An 18,463-nucleotide genomic window follows, 5' to 3' on the forward strand; every position below is an offset into this window, starting at 1 on the left:
AGGTGGAAGGGGGCCTGGGCACAGGTGAAGAATGTGGTGTGGGAGCCCACACGCCACACACACAAGCCCACACCCCTTCACAACTCCCCCCACCCACAAAGCCCCCGCACACCCACACCCCTCCCACATGAATTTAACACCCTGCCTGACATCTGACAGTTTCAGGTAACCAGACTGCTTCAGCCATTATCTGCTCCTAATTTACATTCCTGCAGAGCAGTTTTTTAAAAACTGACCTTTCCACTTGGGAGAAACCCCAACATCTCTGGTTTCTTGTCTGCAAGATGAAGTTTCCTTTCTACCTGGGAGAACTCTTAACAGCTTTGATTTTTCCTTTGCCTGATGAAGGGCATCTGAGCCTGAAAGTTTGCAAAGAAAAAAAATTGCATCTGTTTAGTTGGTCTAATAAAAGATAAAACTTTTGGGGCAGAAGTGATATCTGCCTATGCACTTACACCAGCATGGCCACAACCAATATCCCTTTCCCCATTAAGAGCTTTTCTACAACAGTTTTGCATTGCTGTCTCCCATTGACACATTATTGGGCCTAGTTTTTAATTTAAGTTTTATTCACTCATCTATGCTAAGGGAACTTGCACTGGAAGGTACGTGAATATAAGCCATGCTGTAAAATGTGGGCCACACTGTGACTGACTGAAGTTAACAGAAGATCTGTGCTGGTCCTGTAGCAAAATGTTTGCTAAACCAATCCCTGAAGGCTGAATTAGTATTAAACCAAGTCAAAACTTTCTGAGATCCCTTCTTCAGTTCACAACAATAATGTTTCACAAAAGCCACTTCTTGGTTGCTGGCCAAGACCTCCTTGGTCCAAGTAGTAGGATCTTCAGCCCACTTTCTCTCTGCCTCACACCTCTTGCCCTCCTCCTGGTTAGCTTTGACCACTGCAGTGGAAGAAGCTGAGGCTTCCTTCCACTAAAGAAGCTGATGAGGCTTGAGTTTCTCCTTTGAATCATGGAGGCCTTCATAGATTCATAGATCTTAGGGTCGGAAGGGACCTCAATAGATCATCGAGTCCGACCCCCTGCATAGGCAGGAAAGAGGGCTGGGTCTAGATGACCCCAGCTAGATGCTTATCTAACCTCCTCTTGAAGACCCCCAGGGTAGGGGAGAGCACCACCTCCCTTGGGAGCCCGTTCCAGACCTTGGCCACTCTAACTGTGAAGAAGTTCTTCCTAATGTCCAGTCTAAATCTGCTCTCTGCTAGCTTGTGGCCATTATTTCTTGTAACCCCCGGGGGCGCCTTGGTGAATAAAAACTCACCAATTCCCTTCTGTGCCCCCATGATGAACTTATAGGCAGCCACAAGGTCGCCTCTCAACCTTCTCTTGCGGAGGCGTTCTTGGTTGCTGGCCAAGACCTCTTTACCCCACTTGCCCTCTGCCTTATACCTGGAAAGCTTCCTGCTGTGTGGGGAAAACTCTGCCTGCTTCTTGCCCTTCTCCTTGGGAGCCAGGACCACTGCAGTGGCAGAAGCTGAGGCTTCTTCACATGCTTTAGAATGAGCATCAGCACTTGCCCTGTGCCTTACACCTCTGTTCCTTACTCCTCTCCCTTGCAAACCTTCTTCTTGGTTGCTGGCCAAGACCTCCGCATTCTGGGTAGTAGGCTCTTCAAACCACTTGCCCTCTGCCTTACATCTCAACAATCAAGCAGACACATCCCAACCTGACCTCTCTCCATTGCACTCTTGTGAAAAACCTACCTGCTTCTCACCCAGAAGCTGAGGCTTCTTCACTGGCTTTGACATGAGCATTAGCACTCGCCCTGTGCCTTACACCTCTCCATTGAACTCTTATAACTTTGGAATCATTGCTCAGGGAAAGCTTCTTGCTGGTGGGGAAAACCCTGTCTGCTTCCTTCCCTTCTCCTTGGAAGCCAGGACCACTGCAGGGGCAGAAGCTGAGGCTTCTTCACACCCTTTAGCATGAGCATCAGCACTTGCCCTGTGCCTTACACCTTTCCGTTCCTTACCCCTCTCCCTTGCAAACCTTCTTCTTGGTTACTGGCCAAGACCTCTGCATTCTGGGTAGTAGCCTCCTCACACCCCTTGCTACCTACCTTACACCTCTCCATTGCACCCTTGTATTTCTGGAGTCACTGCTGGCCACAAAGCAAGCTGTGACCGTGAGCTATGACCACTGCAGTGGCAGAGGGCTTGGGTTGTAGGTGGTACCTTCTACTAAGGAAGCTTGAGTTTCTCCTCTGAATTGCAGAGGCCTTCTTCTTGGTTGATTTGTTTGCTCTCTACCTTACACCTCTTGCCCTCTTCCTGGTTAGCTTTGACCACTACAGTGGCAGAAGCTGAGGCTTCCTCACTGGCTTTGGCCTGAGCATCAGCTCAATTTGCACAAGTTCTGCAGGCCCACTTCATATAGTTTTGTTGCCCTTCACCTGGTTACTGACCAGGTACCAGAAAATCCAGATTGAGGTACATGTCTTCTGACACCCACCCACCACTGTCTCCTTGAGGGGGGGGGTCTGTATTTTAATATGGAAATTTTTAATTTTTTTTTTAAAAAACAAGGAGATTTTAAATAAATAAATAAAAGTAGAAAGTCCCTCCCCCACCCCTGACCTGAGGAGGGTATGGTGGGGAGGGCAAGAGGACAGGAGATTACATGGGTGGGGGGAGGACATACACTGTAAGTGAGGTTGGGGGCCCAAAGAACTAAAAGGGGATAGAAAATCAATGTATTATTTCTCTCCCCTGTCCATGCCTCCCTCCATCCCTCTCCCCCACCCACGTAAGCTTTGTGCCCAGCAAAGATTCCAAAGTTACAATGTGACTGATATGGAGAGTGAGTAGCATGGCCCAACTCAGCCATCCAGCTGAGTTGGGCCATCCATCTGCATGCCTGGGGGCCCCACCTGAGGCTCCTTTTGGGACCATGGCTTGAGCCCATCCTTGACCCAGCTGTGTTCCTGCTGGATGGGACATAGTAACCAGGAAGAGGGTGCAGGACACCTCCCTCCCTCTTCCCCTCCCCCCACCCACCCACTTACCTACCCACCTGGGGGCCCGCTCCCTCCCTTACCTTTGTGCCCATCAAAGATTCCAAAGTTACAAAGTGACACAGGGAGAGTAGCATGGCATGGCCCAACTCAGCCAGCCAGCTGAGTCAGGCCATTCATCTGCACCTGAGGAGGCCCCTACCATGCCTGGGGTCCCCCACCTGAGGGGGCCCCTTTTGCAAACATGGCTGCCCCCCCCCCCCCCCCCCCCCGCCACGCTCCCAGCCTCGGAAAAGTGTCCCCCCACCCCGGCATGTTCCTGATGGGTGGGACAAATTCAGTAACTGGGAAGGGGGTGCAGGGTGCCTCCTTTCCTCCAGCCTTCTCCCCCACCCACCTGTCGGCCGCATCCCTTCCTCCCTAAGCTTTATGCCCAGCAAAGATTCCAAAAGTACAATGCAATGGAGATTAGCATGCCTGGGGCCCCCCCATGTGAAGGGGAGCCTATCCCTCCCTCCCTAAATAAGCTTTGTGGGTGGGTTTGCTTTCTTTCTTGCAAGAAAATTATGGTCGTGCATGGTTCTGAATGTGATGAAGTTCAGAAGGTTTGAAATATTGAAGGAAGTGTCATGTAACCAATCACTCCAAAGTTTCAAACCCAGCTGTCTTCCTGCTGGGACATGTTCAGGAACTAGGAAGGGGGTGTAGGACATCTCCCTCCACCCCTCTCCCCCACCTACCCACCTGGAGCCCCCTCTCTCCCTCCCTCCCTGAGCTTTGTTCACAGGAAAGATTCCAAAGTTACAAAGTGACATGAAGAGAGTAGCAAGACCCAGGTCAGCCAGCCAGCTGATTCAGGCCATTCATCTCCACCTCAGGGGGCCCCAACCATGCATGGAGGCCCACACCTGAGGGAGCCTCTGGAGGACCTTGCCTGGTGGACCCTACCTGAGGGGGCCCCTTTGTGACCATGCCTGAGGGGTCCCCTTTGCAACCCCACCAGAGGGGGCCCCTCCCTAACTAAGCTTTGTGGGTGGGTTTCTTACTTGCAAGAAAATGCTGGCTGCAGACTAGCCTTGGTCAAGCATTTGACCTCCCTCCATCCAATAACAGTCCACCCTGCAACTCTTTGCAGGCTTTCCAGTAATTCCATGACTCACCCCACCCCACCCCTCCCCAGGAAGAGCATTCCCACCACTGAGGCAGACACGGTCTCTGAAAACAAATCCAATCATCCCAAAGAAAACATATCTATTATTATAGAACAAAAAACTTTACTGAGAATGAATAGGAAAAATAACTATATACAAATTGACAACATAAAAATAAAATAAATACAAAATATAAAAGAAAAATTAAAAGGTGGGAAAGTCTCTTGACTTTGAGTCCCTATTAGCAAAAGTAACTATGTACAAATTCACGGACAATATAAAAAATAATGTAAAAATAAAGGGGCAGGGGTTCAGTATCTTGACAGTGAGTCTTCACTGGCCTGTGGGCTCATCCCTGGAAAGTTCCTTCCACAAAAGTTTTCTGCAAGGAGGGAGGAAAAGGGAAGAAGAGGAAGAGAAGGGGGGCTTGGTACACAGTTGAAAAAAAAAAAAAATGGACTTTTGCCACCCCCTCTCTCCCCGACACACATGGTCAGTAGGACATTTTACCTAAATATCACCTGGGACGCTGCATACCCCGGGTGTTGGGTCTGGCAGGCAGCGTCCTGCTGCCCTTGGACTGATCTCTCTGAAATGGAATGTGATGAAGTTCAGGTTGCAATATTGAAGGAAGTCATGTAACCACTCACTCCCTCCAAAGTTTCAAACTACTTTCAGAAAACTTAATATTATGCTGAATACTGATGCTGCCACTCTCATCATGAGCCATGGCCACTGTGTTGGCAGAAAATGGGGAGTGCAGGGGTCACAGCAAATGAAGCGTACCAAAGGGGCTGGAGGACAGGAGGGTACATGGGCAGGGGGGAAGGACATGGACAATAGGTGGTGGGGATGGGTTAACAATTAAGAGAGGGTAGAAAATTATATAATTTTCCCTCCCCTCTCTCCCATCATTTAAAATAATAATAAAATAAGAATAATTGGTCCTGTCAACCAAGAAGACATCCTGACCTAACTGCGGAGAAGGGAGGGGTGAGGCATGAAAGAGGGTAAAGAAGAACACACAGCACCACCTACTGGATAGAAGCTGAAACGCAGTGGCCTCTCATGGCGAAGGGGATTAATTACAAGTCTTTGGGGTCTCCGGCTGTTTGCATGAACAAAATCCACAGTTGAAGCGACATAATAGGAAAGCGACACAAATTAAAACATCTTTGAGTAGCGTTAGCTTAAATGAGCTTTAAAGAGGCAGGAAATCCCAGGTCATGCAAACAAAACGCAGTTGCATCAATGTAAATGGGAATTTTTGTTTCATCTACACATGCCCACTGAGACTGCCATGTTAACAGAAGATCTGTGCCAGCCCTGTAGCACAAGGTTTGCTAAACCAATCCCTGAAGGCTGAATTAGTATTCAACCATGTCAGACCTTTCTGAGATCTCTTCTTCAGTCCACAACAATAACATTTCACAAGCAAATGGATAGAAACTGGAAGGTTAGCCCATAGGAGCAATTAGTGAGCAATTAACTTGGTAATTGCTAGCATTGTGAAGTCAAGTAGCCCCGTAATCACAAACAATGGTGGGATGGCCATCTCCTCCTCGCCCCCTCCCCCTCCCAAAAAGAAACCAGGCTCAGAATAGCAAGCAAATAAATTGTATTCTTTACAGAAAGGAAAACTTTAATTTACTTTAGATACATACATGCATGCATGCATGCATACTATTAATTACAGCTAAATTGAAGCTAATTTATTAAAGCTAACTTCAAATCTTAAATATATAATCTTTTCATATTTATTCATGTATTTATTTAAGGTTAAATATTTAAGCTTTCAGAGTATATAAACTAAAGCTAAGTAATTGAAGTAATTTTAATTTAATTAAAATGTAATAGATATATTTTCTATCTGGGGCAGCACTACCTGAAGCCTGAAAATTCAAATGATGTGAATCTACTCTGTAAAAAAACATCATGGCTTGTAAGCACCATCCAGTGGTGCTATGAGGTATATAACTTAACACACACAACCAAATGAACATATATCACCCCTGTAGATATGGGTGCATTTAAATCAGATGAAGTTGAATCCACATTTAGATAAATCACTTGCACGTGTATTAAGGCCTTCTAAGGAAGCTACTGATTGCTACTGGAGTTTCATCATATATGTCTAGAGAGCTCAGCTTATGATTGCTTGCCTCCAGTAGTAACATAAAGCTTCCCCAGCTTAAGGCAACATCAGGCCATCTAATTCTTGCCTTGGAGTGCTCTCTACTGGGCCTTACTTATCCACACTGACATATCCTATGAATCCTACTTCTGAATCTGTGTTACTCACAAAAGGCACAGATAACCTTAATTCTAATATTTCTCGTATGTCTTTGATTTTGCATTCTTCATAATACTCTTAACACATTTTTAAATATAATTTTCTAGGTTTTTGATAAAGCAAACTAAAACAAAAACAAACAAGACACAGTGAAAAAATGTCAGAAGCTCCATTATATGGTGTCAAAAGGACACCCATATGATTGGCACATCCAGATTCACCACACAACCTGACACTTAAGCTAACAGATTATTCAATGATAGCATTAGGTTTCTGTCCCCTTTGGGCCAAACTGAAAGGGAACAGAGTTCTGTGCCAGTCAGTTTCACAAATATTTGTTGCTCTTGGCAGAAGAACAGTGAATCTTTAGGACCTTGGGATTTATTCCAAGCCCTAGCAGAAAGTGTTCTCTAGGAAACACAGACTCTTTTTCTCTTTCTCTGTAAATTTGACCTGTTCTCCTCTGGACCTGTACCAGTCTTATATCATCCCTAGTCTGATATCATCTTCCCTACTCAGTGGTCTCATTGCTAGGCTCCCCACAGTTACTTGTCCAAACTCATTATCCCCAGGCAGTCCCCTTACACAGCCAACTCCAGTCTTATGAATACCACAACGGACTCCAAACCTTACCCAGCCTGTCCTGTATTTTCCACATTCTCAAGAGTTTCCCTCCTAACATCAGCCTCCAGTCCAAGTTTACTTTTCCCTTGTTCCTCCTTTCAGTGTACTCACCACACCCACTTCCTCCCTCAAAGTCCAGTTCTTGTCCCTCTGCATTTGAATCAGGCTGCTTCATTCTCTGTATTCCTTGGGCATCTGCAAATGAGTCACTGAGAGCACCAATGAAGCAGTCTGCCAGGTTTCAAATCCAGTGCCTGGGCCTGATCCACCCCAGAGTTGTCTTGCCAGGCTTGGGCTAAAGCAGGGGTGACCAATCTGTGGTACATGTGCCACAAGTGGCATGGAGAGCCTCTCTGTGTGGCACAGGGCAGATTGGGGAGGGGACTGGCAGCACAGTAACAGATAGGGCAGAGAACAAAATAAAAAACAGAGCAGCAGACTGGGCAAGAAGCAGAAGGCAGAGGATCAGGCAAAGGAAAGGGATCTGAGTGGCACTTAGGGAGGATGCAGGTCTAATTTGTGGCATACCTGCCAAAAAAGGTTGGTTCTCAATGGGCCAAAGCAGTGGTTTTCAACCTGTGGTATGCAGACCCTAGGGGTCCACAGACTATGTCTAGGGTCCACGAAAAATGACTATGATCAATCAAAAGTATACGAATACCCATATTTACAAATCAAAGGGGTCTGCACCTCCATTTGAAATTTCCAAAGGCATCCACAACTCTATTTGAAATTTTTTAGAAGTATGCAAATGAAAAAAGGCTGAAAACCACTGTGCTAAAGGATACTTAGTATGGGTAGAATTCTTGCAGAATTTAGCTGTGAATTTACTCTTTCAACTAAGCCTGTGTGAAGTGCCATTCCTAAAGGATTGCACCTGGCCAAACTTTGGCAGCTTCACAAGGAACAAGCCACACAGATTTTTGGGGCAGAGTGGGACAGAGCAGAGAGGACAAAATAGGAATCAGAAGATTTAGGATTCAAATGTTTGAGGCCAACCTGGACAGAGGTGCATAAGTTTGCACACGATAGCGTATTGGAAACCAACTGCCAATTTAAAGCACTGGGTTTATTTATCCGCACAACAAGCTGTGGAGCTGTTGTGGCAGGTGCTGGCCCAGGCTCCCCAAGCTGCTGGTGGAGGCTGTAGGGAGGGAGCTCAGCGGGACAGGCTGCTGTTGCCCTGAGGAGCCCTGCCGTGGTGACGCATCATCATGGGTGCCAGGCTGGGGTGGGGACTCGGACAGGCTATCCATGCTGCGATAAAGAGCACAGCTGTGGCCTGGGTCCTGGGGCATGAGGTTTTCTGTCAGTTGCTTTATAAAGGGCATGGACTTGAGGGCACTCCCTAACTGATGACTGTGGTCAGTGATGGTGACACACTGTGCCCTCAAGGCCTTGACCTTTATGCTGCACTGCCATCCTGAGCAGTTGTGCCCATGCTCCCACAACTGGTTTGAGAGCTCCTTATGGTTGGGGAGACCAGTTCTCCTTGTGATGAGAACTCAAACTGAATTCCATCCTCTATGTGCAGTTATGCAGGAATCTATAAAAAAAGGAGGGTGCTTATCACCTCCATATCCTAGGAAGTCTTTTCATGGACTTTTTTGCTACCTTCTCACATTAATCCCAGCTAACTAAACTGCACCCTCTCATAGACGATCTGTTTCACTGCCTTTTTTCCAAGTGGAGTTACCTTCATTTTATGAGGTACCTCTCAATATATTTTCTGAATGTCTCTAAGCCTTTTTGGCCTTTCTGTTATTTTTCTGCCTTCTTTCTAATCTGCTTCCTGTAGTAATTTGGAATGGTCTGTGAATTTCAGAAACATACCTCTTATTTTTATTTCCAAATCACAATTAAATGCTAGCACTGCCTACCAATATACAGCAACTGACACTTTGCACATGGCACTGCTTATAAATTAGCATAGTAGCTCCCTGCCTATTCTGAAAACAGGTTATGCATGTTTGACATTATGCACTAATATAACTACCATGCAAAAAGTTAAAATACTTGCAGAAATCTTTGCAAGATCAGGGATATCACCAATATGACACAGCAAAGGATAGAAATGAACAAAAGGGACAGGTCGTTGCTGGTTTTATGTGCAGGTTTTATGTGCAAGCTATTCTGAATGATCAAGTGCCTTGCTGAAATCCAAACATTGCATTTCTCATATTTTTCTCTCTGTTCTCCCCCTCAGATTGTATTGTTCTCCCAGCAACAGCAATCAAGTTTGTTAAGCCATCTAGTTCCACCTATTCATAAGTTCAATTTATGAAGGAAAACATTTACAGATCAACATGGCTGTTAAAAACAAAGGTCAGCACTGTAACAGGTTATGGTAACAAGTCCTTGCAACATCACCACTCAGAAACATCTTACAGCACAGAGAACTTAAAAAAAAACCAAAATGGAGGCTTGCGAAAACTAAAAGCAGCTGTTGATCTCAAAGGGAAAGATAAGATTCCAAGATTCTAATTTTTATTAACGAACAGGGAATATTTTAACAGTTTTGTTGTTGCTGCTGTTAAAAAAATTCTGATGTGTCAAAAACAAAACTTTGCACAGTTGCAATGGCATTTTTGTTAAGAAAGGTTTCCCCCGAGTGCAGGATGGAAAGCTGGTCAAAACCAGTGGGACAAAGAATTAAAAATGGCAGCACAACAAGAGCATTATATTTCAGTCACTTGACACCTTAAAGAATCAGAAACCAGAAGGCAAATAAAAAGTAGCCACCAGTCATTTCTTTAAACCCTCAAGCTTTCTAAGCCAGTGGTGCTCAACCTCTGGCCTATGGTCCAAATCTAGTCTACGGGGCCCTGTCATCTGGCCCATGAGGCTTCTAACAGAACAGGAATTTGGCAGTGGTGGAGTGGTGACAGCCAGAGCTATTAACACTGCCACCGCTCCCCCACTGCCAAATATCCAATCAATGGGGAGCCCCATGGGCCAGATTATATAGCCCTGGTCCTGCATACCGGATCATGCTGGCACACAGGGTTGGATCTGGTACACTGGATCACACCTGTGGACCAACCCCATACACTGAATCCACACAGGATCTGGCCTCCAGATCAACCTCCTGTCACTCATCCAACCCACAAGGCAGAAGGTTAAGCAGTACTGGTATAGAGCTTTGCTGTGGGATTGCCTCACTGTCCCCTGCTTATTCCCATTTGTTTTCATCTGTAAGGAGTAACTACTGTGTAAGTAACAAGCAGCCTCTGCCCTGCTTCACAAAAAAAAACTCCCTTGTTGACTCCCAAGAAGAAGAATGTCTTCTTTTCACTTTTCCTTTTCTTCTCCCCAGTGCATGGTTCATTGCTGATCCCCTTTGCTGCATGGCCATTACGCAACTCCCCTTCCTGCAAGCTCTCTGTTTGCCATTGGCAAACAACACATACATTCCTTTTCCAGGGGGAGACATTTATGGTAAGAGAAAATTTCAGACCATGCAGATCTTCTGTATATAGTGCAGTTTAGGAGAATAATTGAAGCCAAAGAAAGAGAATCAGCACATGGTAGGTTTGTGTGTGCAGAACAAACTGGAAAGGTGTGCAGCTCTGTAAGTATGCTGTCTAGTTACAAACATCAGCACAGAAGTAAAGCAGCATTCAGACAAACTTCGTGCTCCAAATCAGATTCATGCCACAGTAGCATTGTGTGCTTAGCGTCTCAGGAGTGCCAGGTGCTGTGACAGTGCACATCCATGTTAAATGCATTAAAGATTCTACAGCATTTGGTTATTTTTGCTGAATGTTTCCATGAAGTTTATGATCTTCTTTAAAAAGAATTTTTTCTTCATTTAAATTACCTCTGTCCAGGGATGAGCACAGCCAGCTCCTGATCTGAAGCTAGTCACCTAGGAATGCCTGAACCTTTGCTAACTGAAGTAGCCTATTCAGTTAGCTGTTGCTAACTGAAGTAGTTTTGTAGAACACTCATTGCATTGTCATAATGAGGATGTTCTACTGCACTCTAGTTTTGCACAGAGCTACAAGCTGTTACCAATAAATCCTGACCTTTAGCAATAGAATCAAACCCAGGGAATCCTCCTCCTCCTGCCCTTAATGTCCATCCATCAGCTGCAAAGGTCCTGGATCCCTCTTAGCTGACCTTGGGAGCCTGGCATTTAATGGATTCATAGGCCAGTTACAGACATTACACTTTTACCAGTGATCAGAAAATGGTCTATACCTGTAACAGAATAGAAGTTCAGCGCACACAGACTGGTTTAAAAATGTTGGGACCCAGTTTAAGATTTGCCCTACCCCCACCAAAGGGTGAATGTGTGTTCTGTTCACTACCAATCTAAATACGCTACTTGCAAAAATTATGTTAACAGATTGATTCCACCTTGGGCTTTTTGAATGTTTGTGAAGCAAAGGCATTTTCAAGGTCATATCACTGCTTGTTTTCTGAGTCAGTAGAAGCTAGCATTGCTTAGCCTAGGGTGGGGAAAACAAGGAGCTGTTCCTTGCTTTGTCAGAGCAAGGAACATCTCAGAGGGACACTGCTGGAAGCCATATCCGGCCAAACTAATGTGCACTCTCTATGGGAAACAAAACAGGAGGCTATAGCAGGGACCACTTCATTACATAAAATGATACAAGTGGGAGTTCTTTGCCTCACCACCATGAAAATCCCACACCAAAACCCACTTATGAATACCCACATGTTTTGGAGGGTTGTGACAAATCAACATGGTATGTTTCTGTTGGATTGCCAGTCATGCTTGCTTTGCTTTCCCTGATGCTCTGTGTCAATGCCAGGTCAGACCAGGGAACAGTAGCACTGACAGGCTGTGGGAGGGTGGAGAATGCTGATCAGAGCATTTCATACTGTGAGCGTGTGCCCGTCCTGGGTACCCGGTTTTCTGGTAGTTCCCCCCCCCCAATTCCCGCCTGCCACGACTTGATCTAAACACAATTTGTGGTGGGGGTGGGGAAGGAACAGCTGTTAGAAACCGGTACCCCGGTAAAGAAAATACATAGATCAGATCTTCACTGATCGTGCTTTATTTAACATTTGCCTGGCTCTTTCTCTGGGGACGACACTCCTCCTGTGTGATCGCCGCGGGGTTCTCACCGCCGGCTGTCAGGGATCAAAGCAGGACTACTTGTTGGCCTCTTACACAATGATCAGCCGCTAATTGCCTTGTTAGCGGCCGATTAACGCCGACACCGGGATTCACCGCCTGCAGCTTGTGCTGGCTTGCGAAGCACGGATTCATCACTTTACTTTTCTCTTTCTTCTCTGCCTCCCTCCACCCTCTGGTGCAGGATCCGGGTTACAGTAGCTGCAAGGCAGGGTCGGGGCTCCTTCACCCTCTTCTTCTCTGCCTCTTCCTTTACTCTTCTTCTCCCCCTCCCTGCTCGGGGAATCCCCACGCTCTGAGCCCTCGGAGCTGTGGCGGGGCTTCCGCACCGCTGCTCAGTTCATGACTCACCGCAGAGGCTGTCTTTTCACTGCAGGACACAATCTGGGGAAGGGTGCCTCGCTCCCCAAAATTCCCCTTGTCGTCTGGACGTGCGTCCCTACCTCCTGGGCTCTCTGTCTCCGTCGCCATAGGGATCCCTTCTCATTCCTCTCAGAGTGCGTGCCTGAAGACGCCCTTGGGAAGTTTCCTCCCCTTTTTATTGCACTTTCCTGGCTTCGTATTGGCTGCCTGGGTTTATTCATCAATTTCCTGGCTGTCTTCGTTTCCGGCAGCTGCTCCCTTCTTTTAGTAACCGCGTCGCAGCTGCGGCACTGTTGCACATACATTTCACATTTCGACAAAAATGGAAAAGATTTGCAGTTTGAGTTCTGCAACACCCACCCACCTGTTCCAGACCAGAATGAAGAAGTTCCTTCCTTCCTTCTCTAGGTGTCCTCTTAAGGGGGAATCAGGTGGCCCACCACCCTGGAAGTTGCACTCTTTGTTCAAGCTTCCTTGGACACAAAGTATGTTTTTTTCCTCACCTGAGTTTTGTCGTAACTAACATCAGGTGTAGGTGGGTTTTATGTCTTTAGAAAGCACACCTCAATCTTCTTCTGGGTGCTAAGGAGATAATATGCATTTCCCAGGAATCCATAGGGGAAGTATAGATACACACTTTTTACTAGTGAACTGTAAATATACAACCCAGATACTTAAGCAGTACCATACTGAGACCTTATTTTCACTCTGGTTTTTCCAGCATAAGATCAGGCTCCTGTTACTTTATGGGTGAAGGAGCAGCAGAGAGAGAGCCTCAAGGCAGAGAAAGCTGTTTATTATGAGCTGCCAAGGAACAGGTACAGTTACCTAATGCAAGCACTTACCATAGAACTAGCTGTGCTGCAGTAGCACCATGGGCTAGAGCCTTGCATAGGAGGCAAGTTAGGAGCACAGCAGAGTCCAACAATAATAAGTCACCCTGAGGCTGAGCCAGTAAGCAGAATCAGGAAATGCCTGTGGCAGCTCAGGGAGGCAAGTGACCAGCAGGATATATAAACCCAGGCCCTTAGCCAAGAGTGGCAGTCTAGCCCTGGAGGCTGCTGAGGGAAGAGCTCCAGAGCAAGGGAAATGCAGGAACTCTGCTAAATGGCATTCAGGCTGGATTGAGGAAGGCAAAGAGAGTGCTGATGCCCTACAGGGGAATATTACCTGGGGTAAAGGGAAGCCTTGTTATGCAGGCAGGTAGCCATTGTTTATATTTGGGCTCAGAGCATGCGTCCAGATGAGTGCGTACGTGCATCTTGCAGCATCTCAGACCCCTTGGAGACACTGCAAGACACACGTGTGGGAACAAAAAAATGTTCCCTGCGCTGAATATTTGCAGCGCGGGGGGGCAAAATTAGAACTCTAGATATCCAGGGGTCAGAAGAAAAACCGCGCTGTGGAACACGGGGCAAGGCACAGGCCAAGGCCAAGACCATGCCTGGCAGCAACCCAGGAGTCAGTCCTCCAGGAGAGATGCTCTGGTTTCTGGCCAGAGAATCTCTGTGGTGCTCCTGCTGCCCTCAGCACTGTCAAGGGTAAGTTAGGGATGTGGGTTGAGGGTGTTTATTAGTGCTGTGCAAAGTTTCAGATCGCAATTCAGATTTGGAGATGATTTGGATGATTCAGAGGCCAAATCTATTAATCCAAATTAAATTTCTAGAAGCTTTAGGCTTTCTGAACCAATTGGGAGCTTCTGGAAAGATTCGGTGATTTGGAGATTTGGCCATAGGGTATAATGGGGAATCAATGAAATATCTATAACTTTGTTGTTTTTTGGATGATTCAAATGAAACTTGTAGGAATGGTAGCCTCTGCTGTAGGAATGATGCGTGCCACATTTCAAGGTGATAGCTGCAGGGGGTTCTGGGAAACTGCACCTCAGAATCCTGAGCGAGAAACTCATGTCACGTGTGTGTGTGTTAAGCCACAGCGGGGATAAAACTGCAGGGATGGTAGCTCTTACTGAGACCACAAAGTCTTCCAAGTTTCAAGGAGACAGGTGCTGGGGTTTCTGGGAAACTGCACCTCAAGCTGCTAACAAGCAAAACTCATGACATAGGTGACTCTGTGCATGTTCAGGTGCACCCTTCTTGGTGCTAGGGACTCTGCACAACACGGCAGTGTGGCCCCATGAGGTCTCCTCCTCCCCTGACAGCCTCAGTCCAGTCCACCACTGTAAATGACAGCAAGTCAAAATAACTTAGCTGGCTCAACACCAGTAGTACCAGCAGCATCAAAGGTATCCAGACGGAACTGTCACAGAGCCTTTCTTTTTATAAAGGAATTGACAGCAAGAAGTAAAGATGTTGTGTTGGATATATGTTACTTGTGGTGTGTGATGGCATATCTTGTACTTTTATGTTTATATGTTTATTATGAAAAACCCCAATATAATTAGAAAAATATATCTTAGGAAGCTTTGGGGTTGAAAAACCCTTTGTCAAGCTGAGTAAATACATGCAGTTGGTGTGTCTCTTGGTCCTGGATGGAAGGAATAGTAAAGCAGCCAGATCCTGGCCTGGCACACAATGCAGGCAAGAAATCCAGTCAGTGAAAATGGAAATGGAGGCATCAGGGGGTGAGGGACAGTATGGAGGGTGGGGGGGAAGGGGGATGTAGCAGCACAGGTAAAAATGCAGAGGTACCTGGGGAGTCAGATGTCTGGCAGGTTTCAGTGTATCAGAATCCCACTATGTATATTAAGTCCATGAGTTTGTGAGGGAGGAGATCTCATGGGGGCACACTGCCATGTTGTGCAGAGGTCCCAGCACCAGGAAGGGTGCACCTGAATACACGCACAGTCCCACAAGCACCCATGTCATTAGTTTTGCCTGCCTGCGGCCAAAGGTGCAGAGACCCAGAATCCCCCTGCACCTGTCTCCTTGACAGCTTGCAGGCTTTGTGGCTTCATCAGGGGTTACCACCCCTGCAGTTTTCACCCCCCTGTGCCTTAACACGCACACAGTGTCACCTATGTCATGAGTTTTGCTTGTCAGCAGTTTGATGTGCAGTTTCCCAGAAACCCTTGAACCGATCTCCTTGCAACTTGGCAGGTTTTGTGACCTCAGCAGGAGCTACCACCTCTGCAAGTTTCATTAGAATCAGCCAGGAAACAAAGTTATAGATATTTCATTGATTCCTCATTATACCCTATGACCGAATCTCTGAATCTCTCCGAATCAGCTCCGAACCTTTTCTGAATTGATTCAGAAAAGTGATTCAAATCTCTGAATCAAATTGACTAAATCTGAATTGGCTGAATCTGAATCCAAATTGAATAGTTGGCTATTTGCACAGGCCCAGTGTTTATGGGTGTGGGTGGGCGTGGATGTGTAAGAAGTGGCAGGGGATGTCAGGGGGTATGGGGAGTGGTGGGGCATGTAGCGGGTGTGTCAGGAGTGGAGAGGGTTATCAGTGGCTATGGGGAGTGGTGGGGGGAGATCAGGAGGTGTCAGGGGCTATGGGGAGTAGAGAGGGGATGTTGGGGAGTGTCAAGGGGTGTCAGGGGCTATGAGGAGTGGTGGGGGATGCTGGGGGCGTTGGGGGCTATGGGGAATGGCATAGGGAATTTGGGGAGTGTCAGGAGTGGCAGAGAATGTTGGGGAATGGTGTGGGGGATGTCCCATATGTGGATGGGTTTCTGGAGGGGCAGCTAGTGCATGGCCTTGGATGGGCTGGGCTGGCTGGTTCCATTCAGCATGTACAGAGCCCAGGTAACATACCACCATGTCACCACCCACTGTGCCTGAAGCAGAGCCACAGCTCCCCACAGCCCCACTTGGCTGCTTCCACTGGCACCACAGGGGCTGGATGGTGGGGCAGGCATGTGGCAGCCCCAACTCAAGTCCCTCCATAAAGAGCATGGTGGGACCAAACCCAGCCCAGCTCAGTGTGGCTCACTAGCCGGGCTTTGCACCAGAGCAGGACATGTGGCACCAGGAGGCGCAGCTCCGGGAGGCATGGCTCCTGTGCAACCACATGCTAGTTGTGGGGCCTGGGGCCCCTTTGGACAGGACCAACTGGTTCAGCACCAGCACTCTCCCACACAAGGAGAGACATCGCAGGAGCCCTGCCCATGCCTGGACCTGCTCCACAACCCTTGCCTCCAGCTGGTGCCAGTTCTCTGGTGGGGAGGGGTCTGTGGGGGATAGGTAGGCCCCCAAGTAGAGCAGCAAGCCCACACCCAAGCAGATCCTGCAGAGGACAGGTGGGAGTGAGCCCACCTGCCACCCATCACCCACCACCAGGACAAAGCTCTTGACCCAGTTGATGCAGGCAGAGGAGGCCGCCAAGTACAATGCCTGGCAGGCCTACACCCACGCCAGGTCGCCTGGGTCCTGGACCATGAGGAGTAAGTTGTCAGCATACACTGACAGAACCAGCTGCACTGCTGGCTCCCAGAGCATTAACCCCACCAGCCACTTCTGCAGGAGAATGAGGAAGGGCTCCAGGGCCAAGGCATACAGCTGGTCTGACAGTGGGCAGCCTTGGCGCACCCCTCTCCTGAATGGGATGGGCTCTGTCAGGGTCCAGTTGAGCTCATCCAAACATTCTGCAGACATGTACAGCACCTGGAGAGCCCACACAAAGTGGGGCCCGAAGCCAAAAGCCCGCAGTGTGCCTGTGAGTTACCCATGATCCACTCTGTCAAACACCTTCTCCTGGTCCAGGGATAGGAGGGCAAAAGACAGGCCCTCCCAGTGCGCTAGCTCCAGAAAGTCCTGAACCAGGCAAAGGTTGTCAAAGATAGAACATCCAGGCACTGTGTATGTCTGGTTGGGATGGATCACATCTGTCACCATGGACCACAGGCACAGCAAGATGGCCTTCACTACCACCTTGTAGTTCATGCAGAGGAGGGACATGGGACTCCAATTCCTTAGGTCATGGGGATCTCCCTTCTTTGGCAGGAGGGTCAGCACATGGGTTCAGCCCATACTGCAGCAAGGTCCAGGCTGAGGAAGTCCCAGAAAGCCCAGTAGAACTCCAAGGTCAGCCCATTGATGCCCAGAGCCGTGTTGCCAGGCATCAGGCAGAGGGCAGCCGAAAACTCAGCCAGAGTAAAAGGAGCTTCCAGGTGGTCCCAGTCACCCACACCGACCTGCAGGAGTCCCTTTCACGGGGTCTGACAGGCCTTGGCATCGGTCGGATCCAAGGAGAAGAGCTCTTCATAGAAGGCCCGCATGCATTGGCACATCTCACCTGGATCTGTGAGGGGGGTGCTGTCCCCTGCCAGAAGGCAGGTGATGTACTTCTTGGCCCCCCCACCTCCTCTCCAGGGCATAGAAGAAGCAAGAACTGTGGTCCATCTCCCAAAGGAGCTGGACACATAAATAGACAAATGCACCCCGTGCACGGTGATCATCCAGAGCTCGAAGATCTTCCCACCTCTCCCGACACTCTCCACAGAGGGATGGGTTGGTTGGGTCAGTGGCCAGGTGCCTCTCCAGCTCTAACACTTACTGCTTGAGCTGCTCCCAGACTGCCTCCCTCTGCTGGGTGTGCCCCAGTGTGTAGCCGCGGCAAAAAAGCTGAATAAACAGTTTGCCCACATCCCACCATCTCCGAGCCAAGGGGAAAAAGCTGCCCAGTGCTCCCACCAGACCAGCCAGAACTCCTGGAAAGCATCCCTGAAGCCCACATCCTCCAGCAGGCTGGCACTGAAATGCCAGTAGGCTGACCCCAGATGCCCAGGCCCCAGTGTGGCCTAGGCCCAGACAAGGTAGTGATCACTGAAAGGGGTTGGCTGGATGCCAGAGGAGTGGGCCTGGGCAAAGTGTGACAAAGAGATATAAACCAAGTCTAACCAGAAGCGACATGCCTACTTCTACCCCAGCCTCACATAAGTGAAGGCAGGGGTTCAGTGGGGTGACAGGAATGCCAGACACCAACAAGGGAGTAGTCCATTAGGATCTCCCTGAGGACGCCCACAGCAGCCTGGTTCCGTTC

The 18,463-nt window shown here is 48.1% G+C and overlaps 1 long non-coding RNA gene across 2 annotated transcripts in view; it reads right to left on the minus strand.

Annotated features, from left to right (window-relative positions):
• Nucleotides 1-12,652, minus strand: part of LOC106722117 — an 18,004-nt gene extending 5,352 nt beyond the window's left edge. For both annotated transcript variants that reach the window (XR_001357917.2, XR_001357916.2), the window contains exons 1-2: nt 12,497-12,652; nt 237-359 (exon numbers count right to left, since the gene is read on the minus strand). This is a non-coding gene — a long non-coding RNA (uncharacterized LOC106722117). The remainder of the gene's footprint in view (nt 1-236; nt 360-12,496) is intronic.
• Nucleotides 12,653-18,463: the final 5,811 nt, after the last annotated feature.

Source organism: Alligator sinensis, unplaced genomic scaffold (genome assembly GCF_000455745.1).
Source record: "Alligator sinensis unplaced genomic scaffold, ASM45574v1 scaffold368_1, whole genome shotgun sequence".
Classification (NCBI taxonomy): Eukaryota; Metazoa; Chordata; order Crocodylia; family Alligatoridae; genus Alligator; species Alligator sinensis.